We start from the raw sequence: 10,745 nt of genomic DNA on the forward strand, positions 1-10,745 counted from the left end.
CTTCCGTTAGCTGACGGAATACTACTAATATCTGACAACTGATTGAGTTCATGAGATCATGGAGATTTTCTGAGTTATAAGACTATCTAAAGTCTAAGGATCATGGCTTGACTGAGAGTATCGTGAAAACATGACATGGCTCTAAGCACACAACTAATGTTTCAGGTACAAGTACCTTCAAGACTCGATGGAAGGAAACTAACCAAGCATAACTTACTTGAACATATAACTAACATCATATTCCATATTGCATTTATGAAGGCATTCCATCAAAAACATGTGATAGGCATAACTTGTACATATAGGGGGATTTCATGATATCATACTAGTTAGGCATTGTTCCTTCATCGAGGCATTTAATCAAACACATGGTAGGCATAGCACATGTAGACAACATTATACAACAATTAATCATCATGATTCATGTCTTATTTCACCTTCCTAGGGTTTATTCATAGATTCACGTGAATATACATCTATACAAATCACTTCGACATAAAATTGAATACCCAACATGGATTTGAATTCAATTGATCATTCTCAACATAAACAAAATGAACCCAACATGAAATTCATAAATAAATCCAGAAACTTAAACATAAAAAAGAGATTCTTGGGCTTTATGGACGAAAGGAGTCCATGAATGAACACTACACAAACCTTAGTTCGTGATTTCGAGAAGATTGATGGTGAAACCTTCTTGAATTTAAATCCCCTATAGAAACCCTAGCTTAATCTTGAGAGAAACTTGAGAGAAAATAGTATATGTTGGGTGAAGAATAGCTAAATCACGCGTTATTGGGTTTAAATATGGTAGGAAATTGACCCTTTTAAGCTTGGATGCATCATTTAATTTTTGTAAAAATTACCTAAACTGGGCCCCTGGCGTGATGCAGCGTTATTGCACCGTGTCACTGGAAATTGACAATTGGGAAATTGAGGAATGGCCCAATATGGAGCTATCATGTTTCACTTTTATTCCTAACCTGGAACTTTGGCGCGACGCGGGGAAAAATCGCACTGAGACACTAGAAAAAGGACAATTCTAAATTTGAGTGCTGGCGCGATGTGCGATAATCGCGGAAACCTACTAGAAATTGCCAAATGCCATTTCCTCTTGTGGCACGTTGCACACTGACTAATATGACACTTTTTTATGTTAAAAATTTGAAATAGTCATAACTTCTTACCAGGTTATCGAATTTAAGTGAATCACATATCGATGGTAAGCTTATTGAATTTTACACATGACAAAAAGTGATAATCTTTAAAATTCCATATGAAATAATTATCATTCACTTTAAAAGCTAATACAAATCTTTGGGGTATTACAATATCTCCCCTTGAAAATATTCATCCTCGAATGAGACTGAATGAGAGGGGAAATAATAAGCTAAATATGACCTGAACATGAATAACTAGAACATGATTGTAACACCCTAATTTTTTGAACAGGAATGCTACACAGTGCTCATGACCCCGGAGGACCACAAGCTAACCCATAACTGATATCAGTACCTGTGACTGCATAATATACACATAAAAATGCAGAAACATGAGCTAAAAGGCCATAAGGTTCAATCTTGAACAATAAAACATCTGAATAAGGTGGTATCATAGTACCAAAACAAAACTAAAAATACTAAAGTATGAATCTAAAAACTCTGTAATCGTCTAAAATCCTCTAGACTATCTGAATAAAGAGTTGAAGGAACATGCCTCCAACTAACTCCTTAAATTGAAAATAAACTGAAATACTAGAATAATAAATGTAATGATTATGTCCTCAAAAGATGAGGACTCACTGCTAACTGAACTGCCACTGCTAGTCTGGAATCTGCACCTCAGAACCTATGGTGTAACATAAAAGAAAGCACCATAGCACGAATGTGTCAGTACAACTAAAGTACTAAGTATACGTGGTGGTAGGCTAAGTGCATGGGGTTTATATGCATGAACATGCATACTAATATGAATATGAGAATACATACATACATATGTAACTACTACTGAACTCGTGGAGATGCTGACTACTAAGTCTGAATATTGACATCATGACTTTACCGATACTGAGATACTAAATAGATGAATGATTGTTTATGATAGTTCAAATTATGAAGAACTGGTCTAATTGACCCTGTCTAATAGTCCTAAAACTTAATACGGATAACGTCAGCTATGACAATTAATTTAACTAATATAACTGTGATGATCGGCCTCACCAATGTAACTGATACTGAGTGACTGTATCTAACAATCTAAATCTTCTAATAATGATTAAGAGTGACTAAGCTTGAGATCAAGCCTAAATAACGTGTGATCTATAGAACTAATAATGAGAATACTCAACTGAACTGAAATTGAGATCAATCCTGTCTGATGGGAGATCTCTTGAAGTACTGGTACTGAATAACTTAATGAGAGACCAAGCCTATATGACGGGAGGTCTTTAAGTCTGTGAAACTATCTGAGTTTCTTATTGAGATTAATGACTGTATCTGATAGTTTTGATTTCTGATTTCTACTCTGAAGACTGATACTGAAATTGTAACTGTGGGATGTATTCATGTAACCGACATGCCCCATGCTAAGATGACTGGTGTCCAATCTCTACCCTGACTGGAAAGGTGTCAATACCACACCACCAGTAAAGAAAGCTGCTGTGGAGTCAGTCCTAATCTAACGGGTGACTCCTCGAATCAGTCCTATACATATAAATATGCTAATGGGTGACCTCTGAGTATGTCAGTCCTATCTAATGGGTGACATCTCTTACCTATGCTCTGGAACCTAGGGATTTCTTCTATGGATCTCAGTCCTCACTAGTGGGTGAGTCCCCATCCTTATGCTTACTCGATGCTAAATCCTACTCCCATCTGAAAGAAACTGAACAAAACTGATTAACTAAACTTACTGAGTTCCGTGACTCATGAAATACTACAGATTTCATAAGATTTTTGAGAGATTTAATTTTCTGAGATTGCTGAGATTAGCTGAGCATAACTGAGATTACTTAGATTAACTGAGCATAACTGAGATTACTAAGATTAACTGAGCATAACTGAGATTACTGAAGTATTGAGACTGCTGAGATTTCTGAGTCACATGAGTAACTGAATTCTATAGATCATGGCTTGACTAAGATATCGTGACAAAATGTCATGGCTCTAGGAACACAACTATATTTTTTGGGTACTAGTACCCCCATGACTCGATGGAAGGAAACTGACACAACTTAACTTTCTTGAGTACATGACTATGAATAACAATCCATAATACACGAGTGAGGGATTTCATGAAGTAAATGGTCATCACAATATCTAACATGAATAGGAATGCTTATAATCAAGTCATAAATATCATATTCTAATATCATGGGCATTCCAACAACATATACTTTTCATAACAATGGCATGGAAACTATTTAACCATTAGGGAATGGCAAACATGTAACATTTTGTTCATATTGTAATAATTTGGGGATAACTCATGTGATACTTCAAAATCATGATCTTGTTCATAGCATGGAAGACATATAGACACATTATAAATCCATTCCCCAATCATCATGTACATTCCATTAACACATATATTGCACAACAATGACAAGTGAGCTCTTTGAACATAATAGACTAGCATCAATTTATCATAATACATGATTTGTTTTATCATTCTAGGCATTTTATCAAACACCTTACATGAATAATATTGAGCATATGTGTACTTAACAAATTTAGAAATCTTGAACCACCCTAATTTCATGGGTTTCCAACTAATATGCCTATAAACTTCTTGGAAACACATTTAGATACCTTCTTAAAAAAAATTAACAACCATCAACATGAACATAATAACACAACAACATAAAGATCATAATTTATTATTTAAAATATGGTTCTTGAGCTCCATGGATGAAAGGGATCCGTGGATGAATACTATGCATACCTTAGAAAGAAGATTCTTGATGATTGACAGAGGAATTTCCTTGAACTTGAATCTTCTATGAAACCCTATCTTGTGTTCTTTAGAGGATTTTGAGAGAAAGAATATGTTTTGATGAAATAAGGGCTTAATTCCGTGTTTAGGCATTATATAGGGGTAGAAAAAGGACCATTTTACCTTAAAAATGGACTATTTAAGTCACCTGGACACCCACATGTGTGGGGTACACTTTATCTCACATATTAGGGTATGCGTTTCACATATTATCGCATATATTAGGGTGTGTGTTGCACACCTTATCGCACACCTTATGTTAGGCAACATACTCCACTTTGTAAAGTCATAACTTCTTGCTCAGGTGTCGGATTTGGATGAAATTGATATCGTTGGAAAGATAATTCAAAGATATTTCATCTGATATATAGTAAACCCTCTAATTCAATATATACAAGAAGTTATAATCAAATAAAGTTGACCCAAGTTTTGACGCTCACTAAAACTTGAACGATAGGAAAGCGTTCAACTTGTACTTGAGTTAGGAAACGTCTATGATCTAAATTCATGCTCAGATAGATTTCCACACTCTATAATTGATTAACACACTAAATTTACATAGGATTTGAGGATTTTGAAACATCTACGCATAGCAATGATGGAGTTTCATTCTAGTCCAAAATATGAGATATTGCAATATCTCCCCCTTGGGAACATTCGTCCTCGAATGAGACTGACTGATAAGGGAGAAAGACAACTGATGTGAGTACTGAACATGAATGACTGAACATGATTTCATGGCTGACATGACTGAAAACTGAGCATATCATACTGTACATGCATATCTGATGCATGGGTGGCTGATATATGAATGTAGTATTGAGTGTTCCGATAAACTGAGTTTCTCAAACTGAGAATGCATATCTGATGCTGAAATGATAAGTTGAATCCATGCATATCTGATTCATGATTATATGAGTGACATGATATGTGAATGCATGACTTAAAGTACTAATAAGCTGAGCACGCATATCTGATGCATGAATACATGATTGAAATGACTCACGAACATGAGACTGAACATGAAATGGTAAAGGCACTAATATTGAACTGACACATGAGAACATGAATGATTCTGCTATGTGACATATGGACTGAACATCATGAACTGAACTGAACCTCTAAATACTTAACTTACAGCTGAGGTCTAACTTGAAGGTCAACTTATGAGTACCCTCTATTCTATACTGAATTAATTATGCAAGGAGAAATTGAAGGATCGAAGACATATGAACATTAAAAGAAAGTGGGGTATCTCCCCCATGGGATGCTATGTCTCTCTAAGAATGCTTACCTTACAGATATACTGGGTGATGCATAGGGCATCTACGAACTAGATTATAACTAAACTTCAGAGGTTTGAAGCTAATGCATGAGATAGACTAAAATTGCAACTACTAGGAGGTTCTACCTTGAAATAGTTACATTCTCTGAGATTTTGGATAGCATGAATATATTCAAGGATGAGAAAATAAGCTATACAAATCTGACTGCTCACTGGCACGACATGAATACTGAAAGAAGAAAGACTGTTCCTAAAACACCTTATAGCCTCATGTACATAAATATGGCGTGCAACATACTCATGCATAAGATTCTACTAGATGCGGATTTCAGACTTCCTAGGACTCTATTGAAACGTAGACTCTGATACCAAGTTTGTAACGCCTCAATTTTCTGAATCGGAATGGTACACGTGCTCATGACCCCAGAAGACCACAAGCTAACCCATGAATGATATCTGTACCTGTAATTGCATAATATACATATAAAAATGCAAAAATATGAACTAAAAGGCCATAAGGTTCAACCTTAAACAATAAAATGTCTGAATAAGGTGGTATCAAAGTACCAAAACAAAATTAAAAATACTAAAGTCTGAATCTGAAAACTCTGTAATTGTCTGAAAGCCTCTAAACTATCTGAATAAGGAGTTAGAGAAACATGTCTCCAACTAACTCCTAAAACTAAAAATAAACTAAAATACTGGAATAATAAATGTAATGATCATGTCCTCAAAAGATGAGGACTCACTGCTAATGGAACTGCGATTGCTGGTCTAGAATCTATTCCTCAGAACCTACGGTGTAACATAAAACAAAGCACCATAGCGCAAATGCGTCAGTACAACTAAAGTACTGAGTATACGTGAGGGTCGGCTAAGTGCATGGGGTTTATATACATGAACATACAGACTAATATGAACGTGAGAATACGTACATACATATGTAACTGCTACTGAACTCGTGAAGATACTGACTACTAAGTCTGAATACTGACATCATGACTTTATCGATACTAAAATACTGAATAAATAAATGACTATTTCTAACAGTTCTAATTACGAAGAACTAGTCTGATTGACTATGTCTAACAGTCCTAAAACTAAATACTGATAACATAAGCTATGACAACTGATTTAACTAATATAATTGGGATGATTGGCCTAACCGATGTAACTGATACTGAGTGACTGTATCTAATAGTCTAAATCTTCTAATAATGATTAAGAGTGACTAAGCTTGAGATCAAGCCTAAATAACGGGTGATCTCTGGAACTAATAATGAGAATACTCAACTAAATCTGAGATTGAGATCAAGCCTATCTGACGGGAGATCTCTAGAAGTACTGATATTGAATAACTTAATGAGAGACCAAGCCTATATGATTAATGGTTTTTAAGTTTGTGGAACTATCTTAGTTCCTTACTAAGATTACTGACTATATCTGACAGTCCTAATTTTTGATTTCTACTCTGAAGACTGATACTGAAATTATAACTGTGGGATGTATTATTGTAACTGACATGCCCCATGCTAAGCTGACTGGGGTCTAATCTCTTCCCTGATTAGAAGGGTGTCAATACCACGCCACCAGTAAAGATAGCTGTTGTCGAGTCAGTCCTAATCTAGTGGGTGGCTCTTAGTATCAGTCCTATATAAAAATGTACTAACGGGTGACCCCTGAGTATGTCACTCATATCTAATGGGTGATATCTCATACCTATTCTGTCTACATAGTTTTGGAACTTAGGGATTTATTCTAAGGATCTCAATCCTCACAGCGGGTGAGTCCCCATCCCTAGGCTCGTTCGGTGCTGAATCTTACTCCCATTTGAAAGACACTGAACTAAACTAAATAACTGAACTTACTGAGTTTCGTGACTGATGGAATACTATTGAGTTCATGAGATTTCTAAGAGTACTGAATTTCTGAGATTACTGAGATTAACTGAGCATAACTGAGATTACTAAGGTTAACTGAGCATAACCGAGATTACTGAGATTAACTGAGCATAACTGAGATTACTAAACTACTAAGTCTGCTGAGATTTCTTAGTCACATGAGTAACTGAATTCTATAGATCATGGCTTGACTAAGAGTATCGTGACAACATGTCATGGCTCTAGGCATACAAATATATATTTCGGGTACAAGTACCCCCTGGACTCGATGGAAGAAAACTGACACAACTTATTTATCATATAGTTCACCCCTAAGTTATAATACATGATTTTTTTTATCATTCTAGGCATTTTATCAAACACCTTACATGCAGAATATTGAGCATAGGTATACTTCACAAATTTAGAAATCTTGAACAACCCAAATTTATGGATTTCCAACTAACATGCCCATACACTTCTTGGAAACACATTTAGATGCCTTCTTTAAATATAATTAACAACCATCAACATGAACATAATCAGACAACAACATAAAGATCATAATTTATTATTTAAAACATGGTTCTTGAGCTCCACGGATGAAAGGGATCCGTGGATGAACACTACGCATACCTTAGAAGAAAGATTATTGATGATTGATGGAAGAATTTCCTTAAACATAAATCTTCTATAAAAACCCTAGCTTGTGTTATTAAGAGGATTTTGAGAGAAAGAATATGTTTTGATGAAATAAGGGCTTAATTCTGTGTTAAGGCATTATATAAGGGAGGAAAAAGGACCATTTTACCCCCAAAACGGACTATTTAAGTCACCTCGACACCCACATGTATGACTCACACTTTATCACTCATATTAGGGTATGCATCACACATCTTATCGCACATATTAGGGTGTGCATCGCCCACCTTATCACACACCTTATGTCAGGCGACGTATTCTACATTGCAAAGTCATAACTTCTTGCTCGTGTGTTGGAATTGGACGAAATTGATATCGTTGAAAAGATAATTCAAAGATCTTTGATATGATATATAGTAGGCCCTGTAATTCAATAAATACAAGGATTTATGATCAAATGAAGTTGACCCATGTTTTGACGCTCACTAAAACTTGAAGATAGGAAAGCTTTCAACTTGTACTTGAGTTAGGGAACATCTATGATCTAAATTCATGCTCGAATGTATTTCCACACTACATAATTGATTAACACACTAAATTTATATGTATAGGAATGATAAAGTTTTATTCTAGTCCAAAATATGGGATATTACAATGATCTCATGACTGACAAGCTAAACATAACATACGAAACATGCATATCTGATGGCTATGCAACTGATTCATGAATGCATGGCTGAATGTTCTGAGGAACTGAGTTTCTTAAATTGAGAATGCATTTCTAATGCATAATTATATAAATGAGCTGATACATGAATGTATGACTGAATATGCGATGATACTTGATACAAAGTTTATACTAGGAATATGAGCATAAAATTGAATACCAAGTTTTTGATAAACGTTGAACATGAAACTGAGTAAGCTTAAGGAGAAATGTTACCTTGAGCTTGATCTGAGTTGGCGGAGAATAGGTGAGCATAATTGGTACGCATGTTTACTTATTCTTCCCGACTAGCTCTCTCGACGAACTAATTTCGTTGAAGAACTTTACCTAGAGGTACGTCTTTATTCCTCAAACTACGAGTCTGATAGTCTAAGATTTTGATTAGAATCTCTTCATAAGAAAGAGTGTTCTGAACATCAATACTCTGAATAGGAAATATGATTGATGGGTCACCTCTACACTTCTTGAGCAAAGAGACATGGAAGACTAGATGAACTAAGGGAAATTCGAGTTCGTAAACTACCTTGCAAAATCAATTGAGAATCTTGAAGGTACCGATGAATCGGGGCCTGAGTTTTCCTTTATTGCCGGACCGCTTTATTCGCTTCATGGGTGAGATCTTTAGATAGACGTAGTCACCAATCTCAAACTTCAGATCTATTCTACGAATATCTGCATAACACTTCTGTCGGCTCTGAGAATCCCGGAGTCTTTCTCTGATCAACTGGACTTTTCATAAGGCATCAAAGACTAAATCAGGCCCTAGGACTGAGGCCTCACTAACTTTGAACAACCTAATTGGAGATCTACATAGTAAGTGGTGATCCTAGCTTCCCTTGAAATCGATTGCACACGCCCTTAGCATATCTTGTAACATCTAAATGGTCGTTTTTGCTTGACCATCTGTCTGAGGATGAAAGGGTGTACTGAGATAAACTTGGACACTAATACCCTTTTGGAATGCTTTCCAAAAATGAGAGGTGAACTGGGTACCTCTATTTGAGATAATAGATAGCGGAACACCATGCTACCTGACCAACTCCTTGATGTAGAGTTTGGCATAATCCTCGGTTGAATAAGAGGTATGAACTGGAAGGAAATGAGCTGATTTGGTCATTCTGTCTATAATGACCCAAACTAAATCTGCTGATGAAGAGTTCGAGGCAAACCTATCATGAAGTCCATGTTCACAACTTCCCACTTCCAAGTAGGAATACTAAACTACTACATGGACCTACTAGGCTTATAATTCTCTATCTTAACTTGCTGACATACAAAGAACTTAGCCACAAACTCTGCAATGTCTCTCTTCATCCCACTTCTCTAATAGATTTCCCATAGGTCACAATATATATTTGTGGCCCCTAAAACAATAGAGTAGTGTGAACCATGCGTTTCTGCAAGAATTAGCTTCCTTAAGTCATCTACACCTGGAATACACAGACGACCCTAACAAAGCAAAACACCATCTCCCCCTTGAGTTAATACCTCTACTTTCTGATCCTAAACTGACTCTTTCAACTTGACAACATTGGGATCTCTACTTACTTTTCTGTCACCTCAGAAACTAGATATGATTCACAACTACTCTGAACCTATATATCACCCTCATCTGTATCGACTAAGTGAATGCCTAGTCTGGTAAGCTTATAGACTTCTTGATCTAACTTCTTCTTACTGTCCTCAACATGAGAAATACTACCCATGGATAGCCTACTGAGAGCATCAACAACTATGTTAGCCTTGCCCAAATGATAGAGGACACTCATGTAATAGACTTTCAAGAGCTCTAACCACCTTGTATATAAAAGATTGAGATCTTTTTGAGAAAAAAAATACTGAAGACTTTTGTGATCTATGAAGACATCTACATGAAGTCCATAGAGAATATGCCTCCAAATCTTCAAGGGAAAGACTACGATTGCTAACTCAAGATCATGAGTAGGAGAATTCCTTTCATGAGGTTTAAGCTATCTGGAGGCGTAGGCTATGACCTTAGCATGTTGCATAAAGACACAACCCAAACCTACTCTGGATGCATCATAGTACACCACGAACCCATCTGAACCATCTGGAAGAGCTAAGACTAGGGTTGAGGTAAGTCGAGTCTTCAACTCCTGAAAACTCTACTCACAAGGGTCTGACCACTAAACTTGACTTTCTTTTGAGTCAATCTAGACATAGGGGATGCAATAGATGAAAATCCTTCAGCAAA

This window comes from Capsicum annuum, chromosome 4 (assembly GCF_002878395.1).
Source record: "Capsicum annuum cultivar UCD-10X-F1 chromosome 4, UCD10Xv1.1, whole genome shotgun sequence".
In the NCBI taxonomy this organism is placed as follows: Eukaryota; Viridiplantae; Streptophyta; class Magnoliopsida; order Solanales; family Solanaceae; genus Capsicum; species Capsicum annuum.